At 41.5% G+C, this 16,553-nt stretch overlaps 1 protein-coding gene across 3 annotated transcripts in view; it reads left to right on the top strand.

Moving 5' to 3' along the window:
* Positions 1–316: 316 nt before the first annotated feature.
* NEXMIF (neurite extension and migration factor) overlaps positions 317–16,553 on the top strand; it is a 731,538-nt gene continuing 715,301 nt past the window's right edge. For all 3 annotated transcript variants that reach the window (XM_063937182.1, XM_063937180.1, XM_063937181.1), the window contains exon 1: positions 317–1,070. The gene's annotated coding sequence lies outside the window, so the exon portion shown is untranslated. The remainder of the gene's footprint in view (positions 1,071–16,553) is intronic.

Consider the following 16,553-nt stretch of genomic DNA (forward strand, 5'->3'; position numbering starts at 1 on the left):
TCACTCTGTCTCCTCCTCTGAATCCTCCTGAGCTCCGTGTATCTGGGGGTACCATCGATGTGCAGTCCACCGATGGCCATCCCTATCAGAGTGACTGCTGCTGCTGCAGAGTGAGGGCTGTGCTCCGATTGGCTCTCAGTCAGTGAGAGCCAATCAGAGCTAGCAGTGTGCCCTGTTGCCTAGCAGCAGCCTGGAGAGGGGAGGGAGTGAGGGGAATCATGTCTAAAGCAGAGAGATAGAGTCAAACAACCTCCAATGAACCTAGGATGTTTCCCTGATACACACACAGCAGCCGGGGAGGCATAGCTATTAGGAATTAGAAAATACAAGCCACCATCGGAACACCATCGAATGATTACCATTCGATGGTGACAAACATCGGAAGGTCTCCATTGAATGATAAAAACCACTACCATCGAAAGAAAAACATCGATGGTACTGAGACATCGGTCATGCCCCTAAATCATCATAGGTACCAGAAGAAACAATGGCAGCGGCGGCGGGCACCGTGTGAGGGGGAAGACAGAGGACACCAAGAAGTAGCAAGGAGGAGGATGCTGCATCGTACACATAAGGAAGAGTGAGGTGCACGGAGTCCTCCACCCCCCGTCGCCCCCTTCCCCTCCTCCTTCTCCTCCACCTCCTCCTCTGGAGAGATGCAGCAGAGAGCAGGGTGATGCACAAAGGGCTGTGCGCGCCGGAGAGGATGCTGCATCCTGCAGGAGGAGCAGAGACAGGGAGGAGCATCCACCTGCTGCAGCCGGGGCTCCCAGCCCAGCGCCGCCGCTGTGTGCCACACTAACTGCTGCTGCTGCTGCTGCTGCTGCAGAGGGGTGGGGGGGAGAATACTCACTGAGTCAGGGGAGCACACATCACTGAGCCAGCACAGGTGCTCCAGCACATCAGTGTACACTCACTGCTCCAGGAGAGACCCTCATCCATCCTCCCAGATCCTGAGCCAGGAGAGAGAGAAAGGATACAGAAGGGGGAGAGAGAGGGGGCACATTCTGCAGCCACCTCCACACCAGCTTCCAGAGCCCCTGCACCAGCCATGCCACCTTGCCTTCTAGGTAAGTGACCATCCTATTTCATCCTCCTGTAGAGTGTGGGAGACAGCTTCCTGCTATCCTCTACATAAGCCTGCCAAGGCCTCCCCTGGCTGGTACCTCTGCAAAAGACCAAGAAATGTGGCCAGGCCCCATGCGGATGTATCATTCACAATGGAACATATTCTGCGTCCCCTTATTTGTATTGTCTAATCTATTACAGAACGTATGATTGGATTTGCCGGTTTAGTCTAAATTTTCACATCAACTTAGCCTAATTGGTGCAAATGGTATTATATTAATGGCACAGTACGATGTCAGCGTCAGAGCAGGCTGCACCCCCTATACAGCTACTCAGTCACTAGGGCCACTCTCACATTTCCCAAAAAGCCTTTTCTCCAGAGCATCCAGCGGTTTACTGTGTGCTTCTGTCTGACATTTACTTTATCTGCATGACATTCTCCTTCTGGTTCCGACTTTCTTAGGCAACATACATGCTTATTTACAGATGTGCTGTGGGTGGGATGAATAAGGAAACAGTCATTATTTATATGAGTGTGATTTGTTTAGGAAGACAAGGATTAACAACATAAAATAACCTTTTCGTATTTAAACATTAATGGCAACTTTTGTGCTGGAGAGTTATATTGTGTGTATTAGGGATGTGCGCAGGGCCATTTTTGCTGGATTTGGTTCTAATTCGTCGGCCGGATTTGAATTTGGATTTGACAAAACGCTGTGACTGGATTTCGATTTGGATTTGGATTTTTTCCCCCAAATTTTTTAAAAAAAAGATAAAATCACTTAATTTCAGCCTTTTTTTTGTAGTATTATTAACCTCAATAACATTAATTTCCAGCCATTTCCACTCAAATTTGTTGTATACAGTACAGTGTAGGTTCGGATACAGTATGGATCGCATACATTGTCTGTTGTATGTATTGTGGGTCAGATACAGTGTGGGTCAAATACAGTGCAGGTTGCAGTGCGGGTCAAATATAGTGTGGGTTGGATAGAGTGCAGGTCAGATACAATGCAGGTTGGATACAGAGTGGGTCAGATACAGTGTGGGTCAGATACAGCGCGGATTACAGTGCAGGTCGGATACAGTGCAGGTTAGATACACCAATAGTGCACTTACTGTGACAGAGGGTCCTCAGGGCAGGGTTGTCAGCGATTTCTTTAGTGTGGTGGTGTCGGCAGTACAGGGGTACCAGTGGTGGTGCAGACAGTGTGGGGGTGTCAGTGCAGTCATCAGTGCAGGGTGCTGGCAGTGTCGGCAGAGCAGGGGTGCCAGCGGTGTCAGTGCGATGGTGCTGGCAGTGTCGGCAGAGCAGGGGTGCCAGCAGTGTTCGCAATGCAGGGGTGCCAGCGGTTTCCGCAGTGCGGTGGTGCTGGCAGAGCAGGGGTGCCAGCGGTGTACTCAGTGCGGTGGTCCTGGCAGTGTCTGCAGTGCAGGGGTGTCAGCGGTGTCCTCATTGTTGTAGTGTCGGCAGTGCAGGTGTGACAGAGGTGTCCTCAGTGTGGTTGTGTCAGCAGTACAGGGATTTCAGCAGTGTCTTCAGTATGGTGGTGCCGGCAGCGTCGGTAGTGCAGGGGTGCCAGCGGTGTCCTCAGTGCAGTGTTGCCGGCAGTGTCGGCAGTGCAGGGGTGTCAGCGATGTCCTCAGTGTGGTGGTGCCGGCAGCGCAGGAGTGTCAGCGATGCCCTCAGTGCAGTGGTTGCTGGTGTCGGTAGTGCAGGTCGGCTGTATCCTCTGTGCAATGAGGGCCTCCATTTTGCCCCTTGAAGACAGTGAGGAAGCGCTGATTGGCTGAGAGCCATGACAGATGGCTCTCTCAGCCAATCAGCGCTCAGCCCATTGTTTTCAATGGGAGTTTGAAAATTGCCGATCGAGGCAATACCGCGAGATCCAACAGCAGGATCTTGCGGCTTTGCCCCGGATAGGGTTCTGGGGCAGGCAGGGATTTCCGGATCCCTAAAGTTCGGAGCGGTTCGGATTCCACATAATCTGAATCGCTCATCTTTGGTGTGTATATAGTACTTGTAATTGAGGTCTTCTAATGACTTGCGTATCTGTTTTTCTGCATATATTTAACACATGCCTGGATACTTGGAGGGAATATCTTTAGTTGGAAGTCCTGTTAAATTCCGCCAATTAAAATGTGTATAAAGACATTGTTTTAAAGTCTGTGTCTTTGTGCTATGAAGTTTACCTGTAATGTGTGCAATCTCTGCCTGCAGCTTGTACAAATATCTTGGGTACCAAAACACTCATCACCTAGTCTGTATGTGTAGTTGCATATACCTGCATAAAAAGATAGAGATTAAATAGAGAACATATATAATTTAGGAATGGCAGTATGGAAAATGTATATAAACGGAAATTAGTAGTTTTACATCAAATTAATATGACGGTTTGTGGTATATGCCGCTATATATACATATATATATATATATATATATATATATATATATAAATTTACATTTTATATAAGGCCCCAGGTAATAATATACTTTTATAAGTGTATATTAACATTATTGAATTAATGTTTTACAAACATTTTTATATTATATTTTGAACATATATTGCACATGATAAAAAATAATAAAATAACTAAAAAAATCTGAAAATGTGAAGTTACTCAGCTAATTATGTGTATAGTACTGTTGGGGTATATGTATGTTCTTGTGAATTCATTCTCTATAAACCCTTTTACATTAGCTGCTATAGAATATTTGTACTAAATTAATAAATAATAATCGAGTCATTTATTATAAAACATCACACATATTTGTTAGTGCTGTTCCGATGAGAATATTACAATTATCATATAGTCAATACAGACAGATACAACATACCAAAAATGTTATAGGTGAACCTGATTGCCAAATCATATTCAGTATGTAATCTACAGGGGCCATTTTGCAATGTAGGAACAAGCAAAAAGCCCCAGTAGCCCACACCGGCCCGTGGGCCACTATCTGAACAACCATGTGCTAGATTATAGAATTCAGGGGAAAGAAAGAGAAGCATGGAACCATACTCGTGCTCAGTGACGTTTCATGCAGAAACATGCTCACTGTACTACAGGCCTTGTGTGTACATCAGTAAGTGAATTATTTTTGGTGTAGAGGTTTGTTAAATGGCAATTTACAAAACTGATCTTAAAGCTGTCATTTTATGCATAATATGTTCCTCTTAGCGCTTGTAATATCCTAGCTGTAATGTGGGATACAAGTGAATTTTGTCTTTGCCAAAGGCCATTGCTGTTCCCTCTCCTTCCTTTCACGTTGTGTTCTGATGTATCCCTTCCTTATATATTCTGCCTACGATTTGTAGTAATGAATTTCTCTGGAGCGGTTACAACCATGCAGTGATTTACTGGGCAAAAATGATATTCCAGAACTCAAAATAATGCCAAAATAGAAACATGGGGTAGCGATCATTTACATATTAACGAGGTAGCTGGCAAATAGTCACCCAAGTGAATGACTGTTTGGAATGGATACCAGAGAAAAATTTGGTTGCTAATACAATTAACCATCTGTGTCAAGTGTAATGGAAATCTCCATCGGGAACATTCAGTTACAGTTTCAAATTCCTAATGTCTATGGGTAACTGTATTAACCCTTTTCATGCACTGTTCTCCACGTTGAAAAATTATACATATATTATTTATGAATAAACAGTGGTATTTGTACAGGCTATAAGATATAATAATGCAACGGGATGTTAAACTGTTTTTTAATATGTATAAATCTATTAAGGTGCATTGTAGGAAATGGAACATGACAAGTTCACCTGCTGCTGCAAACTGTATTTTGTGCATTTCTTTGCTCTGCATTTGTGAAATAAAAAAATAAACTAGCCAATTTGACACGTTCATTGCTGGCTATTAAATTCTGAAATAGTTAAATCTATTGTACAGAACTGTGACTGGCCAAGTGCTTGTGGGCAATTATGAAATAGAAGGGTTCTAGTGTACATTAGAGTGCTGTATCTTGGTGCTCACATCTGAAAACAGACCAGGGCTCTTATTTGTTCACAGATGAAGACAAATGAAGGAATAGATAGAATAAATACACATTTAAAAATGAAGTTAGAAAATACACAAATAAAAAGAAAACTATTACCCAAATATATATTTTTCAAAGTGTTCTGTGCAATTAAATGTAATTAAACAGTGCAGGTGATTTAATCAGAAAAGCTTGCATATTGTTTATTATAATATATGTTCTAATCTTACTGCTCCTCGTCTTTAGCATGTTACTTTCTGCGGAGAGTTAAGTCTTAGGGCGGTATCCAATTACCTGCGGTAATTTACTACGGCTGATTGGTCCACCGGGAGCTTATCCCTGATTCCGGCACTTATCTCCCATTATGATTCACCTGCCTCAGGCACACAAAGCATAATTCGCAATAAGTGCCCCCCTAGACCCGCGATAAGTGCCGATAATACATAGGTCAGCTGTTTTTCGCGGGATCGATGTATTTTTGCGTGAAAAATTGATGTTTTTCGAGGGACCTAATTGGATAGGCTGATAAAAATAAAAAAACACCAATTTTTCGAGCCCACAGCACTTTTGCAGGTAATTGGATACCCCCCCCCCCATAGGCTAAACTTCACTTTAGTAACATTTATAGGTTATAATAAACAATCATCTGTAAACAAAATACTAAAAGTAGGAGCATTGTAAAAAAAATCAACACATACAATAAAATTCTGTATTATCCTATATAAACTCTATGGGGGAAATTCTAATTTTGCGCAACTGCGGCCACTAGATGGCGCCCGACGGAGCAATTCAAGCGTTGCTCTGTTCGGCCATGCACAGCCAATGGCAATGACATTATTGTTTTGTTGTTGGGTCATTTTGATGGGTTGGTAAATAGTTTTAGAGTAATCCCTATATTAAATCATTGTAAAATATACATTAAAATACATGGCTAATATACATGTTATTTTACGCATGATAACTGCATAATTAAGCACAGTTAAATCTGTAATACATTTGTTTTGTATAAACGCTGCTGGTAACATTTAGAAATATATATGTAAAAGTTTATCAGAATACAAAATATTTTACACAGTTTGTGATCATGGCGAGAGATTTACGGATACAGATATAGATAGATAATGCTGCATGTTATCTGCTTGGCACTGTTTGTGTGGAACTATGCCTGATTTTTTTGCATCATGGGCTCCAAAAACATTGACTTTTGAGATTTAAGGACCATATAGAAGGCTGTTGGTGGCCATAAGGAAAGTACTCAAGGTTATTGAAAGATGTGAAAAGGGTGATTTGTGCATTTGTTATTAATGACAGAAAAATGAAGCAATTGTTTTCAGAAAATGAAAGTCTTTCTAACATTTTGGGGTATAAAAAATGTGTGTAAAGTTATTTTTCAGTTTTTTAATATCACATTGTGAAAAGTTGTAGTACACACTTTTACCTCTCATTTGCAAGTTCAAAAAACTCTCTCCCATCAACACAACTCCACATACCTGTCCCATATCATTTAATCCATTACTGAACTTTTTAGAGAAATTCACCTGAAAACTGACATGCCTTTATTGGTCAAATTATGCTATTTAAACCCCTCCAAGTACGTAGGTATTCATTGGGTGGGGTGTACCAGAGGCTTTGCGTCCCAACATTTATACCATAAAATAAGGCTTTTCCCTACCTAAACCCTACCTTTTCCCGAACATAAAAAAACATACCTTTCCTCAGAAAAAGCGATGCAAGTTTGGAATTGAATTTGCAAATGTAATTTGCAGTGCAAGTTCGCCGTGAGATTGGCTTGCAGGACCAAGCTTGCACCTGATTGAATTGGACATTAAAAATGTTGAATGTAAAGGTTTCTCAAATAATCTGAATATGTACATAGGGGGACTCTTTTATCAGCGAGTGATAAAACTCATGAAGGAGAAAACTCGTTGCATATGATAAATTGTGCCCCAGCCAATCAGCTCCTGCAAAGTGTTAAGCTCCTAAATGTCATGTGTTTGAAAACTGACAGTTGTGAGCTGATTAGTTGGAGCACCATTTATCATACGCAATGAGTTTTATCATTTACAACGAGTCTTATCACTCATTGATAAATGGGCCCCTTAATGAGCGATCGGTCATGTACATTGGAAGGTGCATGGCTTAATTGCTGAGACAGGCATTTGTTACTGGGGATGTGGATCATCAAATCGACAGTGTCTAGGTCGACCACTATAGGTAGACAGTCACTAGGTCGACAGGGTTTCTAGGTCGATATGTGCTAGGTCGACAGGTCAAAAGGTCGACATGAGGGGGTTTTTGTGTTGTTTTCTGCGTACAATGACCGGGAAGCCGAATTAGTGCACCGTATCCCCTCGCATAGCTCACATAGCTCGCCATGCTTCGGGCAAGGTGCAGATTACAGTTCCAATCGTAGTCCACGTGGATCGTTAAGTATGAAAAAGTAAAAAAAAAAAAAAAAATGTGAATAACTCATGTCAACCTTTTTGACCTGTCGACCTAGCACATGTCGACCTTCCAACCCTGTCGACCTAGTGACTGTCGACCTATAGTGGTCGACCTAAACATTGTCGGCCTAGACAGTGTCGATCTTCAGACCGAATCCCGTTACTGGCAGGATAAACACAATATCTTTATTATTATTATTATTATTATTATTATTATTATTATTGTTATTATTATTATTTAGGTGCCCTGCGCTCTGTATCCCCACAAAGCGTGTGGGCATAGAAAGGGTGAGCCACCATTCAAAAATTATTATTTGATAAATGTTTACCAAGAATAAATAGGGTAAATAATCAGTAAATGCTGAATGCTTTTGTTACAGATTGTCTTTCATTATTTATATGTCAGCCCATTAAACAGCATTACAACCTCTAAAGTAAAGTTTGACATTGCTAATGGAGTCTGTTAAATAGTCCCTAGAGTCTTGTTTCAGTTAACTGTAATCTGTGCCCTTGCTATAATAGCAAAAAGGCACCGTGTTGACATTAAGTGTGAGGTAGGCTGCTGTGTGCTTTATCTTCATGGTTATCTTTATGTTTATCCTTATTTGTAAAAAAGTAACTCAAGTCTTTCTATTGATGTGTTTAAATCCAATGAGTCTGAATGCTGAATGGGAAAATTAAATGACACCAATGGTTCAAAAGTTTCTCAATGTTGTGACATACTGTATCTGCCATTTAATACATTTTTCTGCCAACTCTGCTACTGTGGTTTTTTCTACAAAAAAAAAAAAAAAACACTTGTGACATATCTGGTGCTAATTGATTTGAAGTGTAACTTGTGTATTGATAAAAAGTTTGTATTTAATAATAATAGTTGGGCATATTCAGCAGCTGTAACATGTAAATCTTCTGTGTGTTTCATCTAGCCAAGGAAATAGTAAACTAAAAAATAGAAGCAGCACTTACTTAAAGGCATTGAATGCAGGTCAACAATGAGAAATAACAATGTATTTAATTACATAAACAGTATTAAATATATAAACAAATATAAAAATGGTGAAATAAACACAAATGAATGCTGCAATAAGACTTCCAACACATAAATGGACTAAAGATGTAATATAAATAAAAGTCAACCTTAATGTAAACAGTTTCTAAATATTGACCACTCAAGGTATAGCAGTATAGTCTTACTGTCTCCCAATGGGCATCAATCCCATATTAGGAGAGTCATCCAAAGCTTGAAATATACTGTATCTGAACCATGGCATTTGTATGTGAAGATCAATAGTAACTGAGACTCAGTCTGCATAGGAACAGTGGTGGAGATGTATTAACCTGGAGAAGGCATAAGGAAGTGATAAACCAGTGATATGTGCAAGGTGATAAAGGCACCAGCCAATCAGCTTCATTATGTAAATTAACAGTTAGGATCTCATTGGCTTGTTCCTTTATCACCTTGCACATATCACTGTTTTATCACTTCCATATTCCGTCTCCAGGTTAATACATCTGCCCCAGTGTAACACAAGAGATGATAGCCCCCTAGCACTCCTCACACACAACTTCCGCAATCCAGGTATCTTTCATACATTGGCGGACTCTCCTAATATAGGCCTGATCCCACCAGGACACAGTAAGAATATACTGCTATACCTAGAGTGGTCAATATTTATAGAGATTGTCTACATTAAGACTAAGGGCGAATCCGTTCGCCAGGCCGAATCTGTGTGGCCGCCGCAACACTTTACACCAATGGGATCTCGCATAAAAGTGTTTGTTACCATAAAGGGTAGCAAGGACTCTTGTGTGAATTGGGCTTTTGGTTGGCTGGACGAAGGGTGCGAGATGGGCTGCCATTGCCAGTGTTTAAACACCATGGCAACAGCAGTTCTCACACTTCACCGGCAATTGAATTCCCTTTATTTATACCCCTCATTTAGACTTTTATTTATACTGTATTACATCTTTAGTCCATTTATTTATTGGAAGGCTTATTGCAGCATTCATTTGCAAGTGTTAATTTATTTACAAACTTACTGTAGTTATAAAGTTGTTTTATTCTTTCTGTCCTTACAGCTGCAAAAATAGCAAAAAAATATAATCTACAACTTTTTGGCATTAACTTTGAGGTCAGCAAAACCAATTATTGTTTCTTTACTTACAACCCGGCATGTGACCTTCGTTGTCTGAATTTTCGCTGCTGCACATACAACTATGATGGGCTGGAAATATACAGTAATTTCTCTGGATTTGGCAGGAGGTCATTTGCTTTGTAAACATTTTAATTGCACGTTTTATTTGCTCATTTTTATCGGGCTCTGTCCTTGTCTTTACTTTCCCTTTACTGTAACAAAATCAGTATGGACTGTCCCAGTACACAACGGATACATAAATTAAATGAATCACTGGGACAAAACTAAGACATACAATAATATAATGGGTATATATATTAGGGGGTGGTAGTCAGGGTATATATATTAGGGGGTGGGAATAGAACCCGTGGCGACCGCAGGTCGCCACCGAGCCCGCAGCGCGGTGAGCGCAGCGTGGCGAGCGCAGCGAGCCCGCAAGGGGCTTGCTGCACTCGCCCCTCCCCGCCGGGATCCCAGCGTCGGTATGCTGCCGGGATCCCGGCGTCGGTAAGGTGACCGGCGGTCAGGAGACCGCCGGTCACCCGTACTACACCCTTTGGGGGTGGCCAGCCTGCTGGATTACAGAGTATCTCAAATGTAGCCCTCAAAGTCAATAGTATTGGTGATCTATAAGAATAATGATATTATTGAAATGTTTTCCAAACACTTTTGACTATAATTTTTGTTAAGCTGGCTGCACAGATGGCAAACTTTATGAGTAGCAGGATCAATGCCTATTTGTCCACATACAGTATATGGTTAGCCAGATTGGATGCTCAATGCTTGATCACTGGGTCCTGATGGAAGGTGGTAGCACACAGGCCGTTATTGGCCTTTTCTATATACTATTATGTCTGATAATATTTCTCTATAAGATTATTAGCAGCCATTGCAGTGACTGTAGCAGCACATACACTGGAATATAGGACTTCTTCTCACATATCCCCTGCGATATTTCATCATGTGGCCAAAATTAGACAGATGTCTTCTAACTTTGGCTTTTGACAGATCCACATTAACAAGTTAATTTATTAATTACTAAAATGTATTTTCATTTTTTAACGAAAGTATTTTTATTGAAAAAGATATTTTCACATTACAGAAATTCCTAGTTGTTGTAGACATTCATAAAATGTAACACATAGTGACATAGTGACATCCAATCCCAAAATGTATTTTCTATGTTTTACCCTATTCACAGTGGTGGCACTGTGGTCATTGACACCTTGTAAGACCATGAGGCCCCCTGCACATCCAAAAAGGGTGTGCAGCCTTGCGAAAGTCCCTTGCTAATATTACTACAGGTGGTGTAGCCTCATGGGAAGCCCCCAATTACCACAGTCTTGGGGAGTACCCAGCATCCCCGGAGCTGCTGGACTGCCCCCGGGGACTCTGCCCGCCCCTTCTCAGGGACAGGATCTGAGTGCTGCAGGATCATTTTACACTGTAGCACCCGGCTGCTGTTACTGTGGAGGAGGCAGCATTTTGGTGTCACCCCCTGGAAGGGTGGTCACTCCTCAGACCCTCTTATGACACCTCTGGCTATACAGTATAATGTATGAATGAGTTCCCGCCAACAATAACAGTACTAGATGAACAAGCAGTGGGTTGGGTATGCCTTTGTTACTTGTACTGGCCTAATAACTGTCCTGTTACTGCTATCTCAGGGTAGCAATAACAGTTGTAATTGCATTAAAAAATATTATTTGAATACATATTTTTTTTATGTAGAATGGTTTTACACTTTTTTATTCCATTTTTTATTTTTTCATTTTGGTCAGTAGTCTCTTAGCTTACCATACTAATCGCACAAATAGAAAGAACTGTTTGCAATTCTCTGAAACTTTGTTCAACTACTCTGATATAAACAATGATTCTATTACATGGAACTTAAACTTGCATTTCATGTGTAAGTAGTAATTCGTGATTAAGAACATGACGGACAGTGAATTTCTTTTGGTTCCAAATATTATAGGGACCTGTAATTCAAAGTTCTGCCCTGTGGTGTCTTAGCAGCATGCTAATATTAATATGATTGGTATATATTATATTCTTCTGCATAGTTTAGTATTGCCTTTGTTAAGTCCCATCTGCAGCACCCACTATGAATATATGTACAGATCCGTCACTTAGACATTTGTGTTAGTTTAAACAACAATTTTCTTATAAAATGACATATTTGAGGTCTAGAGTGCCTTTCCCAGCAGTTTGCCAATATAGCTATCACCCTACCGTTATTGTGTGTGTCCTGATGGATAACACATTATCTACACCTGCCTGTTGCCAACCGGGCGTCAATTGTAGTCAGGAGCAGTAATTACCTGCAGACATTATTAAGGATTTTCTGTCTCCAGTGAAGTAAATTTAGGTGGCTGGAAATGTTTCTTAATATTGCAGAACTGTACTTCTGCAAAAAGCGATAGACTTTCAGCCGTGCCTGACTTAAAGTGTTCCATTTCTGATTTGTTATGGATTGTGTTCAATAGATTTAATTTAGACAAAGGGTAGATCATTCTGCTGCAAGCGCCTCTGCTTCACAAGATGAATGTATAGTAAACACCAAGTCACATGGTGCAGTCAAATGCCACACTGCTCATTGTAAAATGTAAGGCCTGCGCTGACAGACATGGTGTTTCTTCCTGTACCACTGACAGTAGTAGCCTGTGCTGTGCATTGTCAGGTAGAGTACTATAGATAAAATCAGTATGGGATCTCGGCGATCAGGAGGCGACACCGGCAACCCGCCAGCGGTAATCCCGGCAGCTAGCGCAGCATGTCCCCTCACGGGCTTGCTGCGCTCACCACACTTCGGGTCACAGGGTTTATATTCCCCCTCCAATGGGGCGCGTGGACCACCAGCCGAGAGGAAATAGGGGGGCTGTGCTGGGATTGCGTGCACTGGCATTTTCCCGGCTGTCGGGATTCCGGCGTCGATATCCTGATCGCCGGGATCCCGACAGCTGGGATGGTGTTTGCATTCCCCATAGATAGGTCTGTGGACCTATTTATAATTAAATATTTACGCAAATAACTAGTATTCCCCAGATGTACTACGATGGGATCACAGTAGTTATCTCCAATATCTGCTGTGGTTCCTCCATTTCCAACAGCAGCTATAGCCCCCAAATCTGTCGGATTTCATTTCAGAGCCTGGCCCAATAGGAAAACGACTCCGGTGTCCTCTCTGTCGCCCCTCAGTAACCTGAACCAGGAAGCAGTGTGACAGCGTTAGGGCTATAGGCATCCGTTTTGTTGTTGTATATTTTTTTTGAAGTTATGTATTGAAACACAAGGATGCTTTTAGACGGCACGGTCGCTGCATTACAGACGGAAATATCCACTGACAAGGACTGATGCCGTGTGTTTTTTTGCCGCCAGATCAGAACCGGCAAGTGTGAAATAACCCTCATGCTATCACACTGCTTCCGCTGTCTCCTGGCAAGAGAAACATAAATTTGGGTGACTACAGTATATTGAATTTCACTTTGTGACGTTACGCGAAAAATATTTAGCACATCCACATTAAAAAAGTGTCACTTGTGACATAATAAAGGTGCCCCAATCTCAGAATTGTGATTTAATGGTCAATTTATTCTGCTATGTGCTGATTGGAGGTAGGATTAGGATTGCTGGGGACCACATTTTGCTGGTGAAATTCCTGAATTTCATGACCAAATGTGGAATGAGGTGAATGTTTCCTTTGGCCGTAGACACAATCTTAGATCACCTTACCCTGAGTTTTCCCCCACTAGCTCTCTGTTCTTAGCATTACTTACGTTGGGTTTTACCTTTAGTGGCAGCTTGTAGGGCTGTTTTGTGTGTCCATTTGAACAAAGGATTTGAAATATGAAGGAGCATTTAGAATGGAGGCAGAATAGACAATGGGAGCAAGAAAATAGTGAATGCTCTGTCCATGATCAACCAACATTCACTATGACAAAAGACATCAGTAATCTCTGTAGCTAGATGTTCACCAGCTGTGCTTACAATGCCACATTGGTGATGGTCATACGCCACCCATAAAATGAATTCCTCTTTCACCTACATGTGTTTTTATTATTTATTATATTATTAGGATTTTTAGAACCATATATTGAAAAAATACTTATATTTGGTTTAAACATAATATAATTTGACTATTGAATGATTCATTTGGTAATTGTCAACCAGCATGCATACATAGATTGGGGACTTGGAAATGGGTGGAGCATGTACTAAAGTGGAGAGAGCGTCATCCAGCAGTGGTCATGATTGATATAAAGTAGAAGTGTTTGGTACGTGCAAAGTGATTTCCTATTTATTCGGGGCGTATGGCTCTTGAATACTTACGTTAAAACAAACAGTATTATTTTCTAAACATTTTTCTAGTGATACCTGCCAGTCATTTACTCAGATAGTTGGCCTAAAATACTGTATATGTCAATGGAACTATTTATCTTTTCCCAAAGATAAGCATTTGCTGTAGTAGCAGTGTGAGGTTTTGCATCAGTGACTCCTGATGACTGGACTTGTGCAACTCATTTTTCCTATTTCACTACAATATTAAACATGTTCTGGCCTCCAAAACGGTAAACCTTACTATTGGGCTATGATAATATCACTAAAGCTTTGCTCTGATTCGCATGAAATTTGGCCTGCATAGTGAGAACCTCCGTGTCTCCAGACGTGCCAAGTTTTATGCTGATTGCTTGTGTTGTTGCAAAGATACAGAATGCTAAAATGACTTTTTGTGGGTTTTTTTGGCAGTTTCCAGCTGAAGCAGTTGGGGATTTTAGTGTGAAGTTTTTTTTGTTTTTGTTTTGTTTTTTCCCCATAAAATGAATGTGACATATATTTTGGAAAATTATATTGTTGAATTGTAACAAGTTTATTGGAACTAAGTTTCTACAAATAACTAAAAGTCTAAAATGATCTGGAAAGCTACTCCCTGGCCTGCAGCGGCTGCGTATGACGTCACGCAGCCGCTGCAGCCCGAAACGGTGGCCAAACGCCGCCGTTTCGCCCCCTCCCGCCCATTGATCGCCTCTGCCTGTCAAACAGGCATAGGCGATCGCTGTCCTGCCACGGCCATCGGCCGTCCCACATGCGCAGGCGCACAAAGGCGCCGGCGCATGCGCAGCAGGGACCCGTTCACTCTGCTGTGTAAAAACGCAGCGAGCGTACGGGTCGGAATGACCCCCTCTATGCGCACTGATTGTTTCTGTTTCATATCTTGTTCCTTGCTGCATAGTCTGTAATATACTTGGTGGGGATGTGGCTGCATCCCATCTAGTGACCTTTGTATGAACTGCTCACCACTTGGCGGTGTCGCTACCTTGGTGACATGGTGACACCTACCTACCAAACCCAGACCCCCAGGGAGCCCAGCCCATGTAATTAGAACCCTTTCGACTGTCAGCACCCATGGTACATGCTGCCAAGGCTGGATTAAGCCTTGGGGGTGCCCAGGGGAACTTAAGACAGGGAGGCTCTGTGGAGCAGGGTGTATATTAGATTGTGCATATATGACTGGTGTCACCTGTTTTAAACTATTTAATTGATAAGAAAGTGTTTCAACACAGGTGATTGCAATCATAATTTATGAGGGAAGTCCAGGTAGAGAGCATTTTGTCCCTCCTGGAATGGGTCATGTTGGGAGGTATGGATTGTGTATATTAAATTTAAACCAATGGTGTATATTAGATTTAAACTAATAGTTTAATAATGCCTGTACACTGTTTATAGCATATTGAAAGACAACTATTTTATAAAATGTACTTGTATTACAACGAAGGCAACTTAAACAACCTTAAAATGCACATAGAAAAATAGAATCTATAATTTATCTTGTCACATGAAAGAATAACATTATCCTCTCTGGTACTTGCACACTGGGACAGGACGCAGGAGGACTCTGTGTATGTGTCTCCGTCTAGACCCTCATTAGATATCAGGTTACACAGGACCCAGACTCCCAGACAGGGAGGAGGAGAAGCTGGGATACCTGTGTCACTTACAGCTCTCTCCACTCTCCTATCTCTACTCTGGTCAGTATCTCATGAAACCTGATAGTTCTGTGTCTCTGCCTGCACTGCATACTGCCCTGCTCGCATTCTGGCTGCCTGGTTCTGCTGTTGCATAAGAGGAAAAGCTAGAGATGTCAGTGTTCTCTGGCCGGGGTCCCCCTGACAAAGGGGGGCACGGGGTACAGTATGCCCTGCATCCCCCCCCCCCCCTTAATCTGGCTATGCATGCTGCTTCACAAAAATTCCAATTGTCAATGGCTGCTTGCACTTTTCCCACAAGCAGCTCCAATTGCTATTCTACTACTTTGGATCTGAAGTGTTTTCTCCACCTCTAAAACTGTAAGCTCATTTACTGTAGTTATGGCCACCTTTACCTTTTGTTTCGTCATTTGTTTGTATTCTGATACTCTTTTGGGTGCTTTATAAATACAGGATTATAACATTTTTATTTTGAGTATATTCATATTTATTAGAATATATAAACATGGAACATTAAGCCACGGCCACTCTCAGCAAAGCTTGACATGAAAACAGCTTCAACAGAATGCAAGAGTCCACTTTGTTGTTGTTGTTGTTGTTGGTTTTTTATTAGTAGTAGATTTCATCTTGGTAAATAAGCATAAAAATACAGTATATACAATGTCAACAAAAAGTAACTTGTCAGATAATAACACAAACATTTGTCACAATAAACTATATAATACCAGTGTACTCAATCCACTATATCTACTTTCTGTCTCTCTCTCTCTCTCTCTCTCTCACTCTCTCTAGCCAGTACATAACATTTCTTTTAAGTGTTAAATTGTCCCACTTAGAGGGGGCCTACATGACCCACATGTGTTTAGGGGAAATCCCCAGTGGGCCCCACTATCTGAGGGACCATAACCTCTTCTAGGGGTCCGGT

The sequence above is a fragment of the Pseudophryne corroboree genome, chromosome 8 (genome assembly GCF_028390025.1).
Source record: "Pseudophryne corroboree isolate aPseCor3 chromosome 8, aPseCor3.hap2, whole genome shotgun sequence".
In the NCBI taxonomy this organism is placed as follows: Eukaryota; Metazoa; Chordata; class Amphibia; order Anura; family Myobatrachidae; genus Pseudophryne; species Pseudophryne corroboree.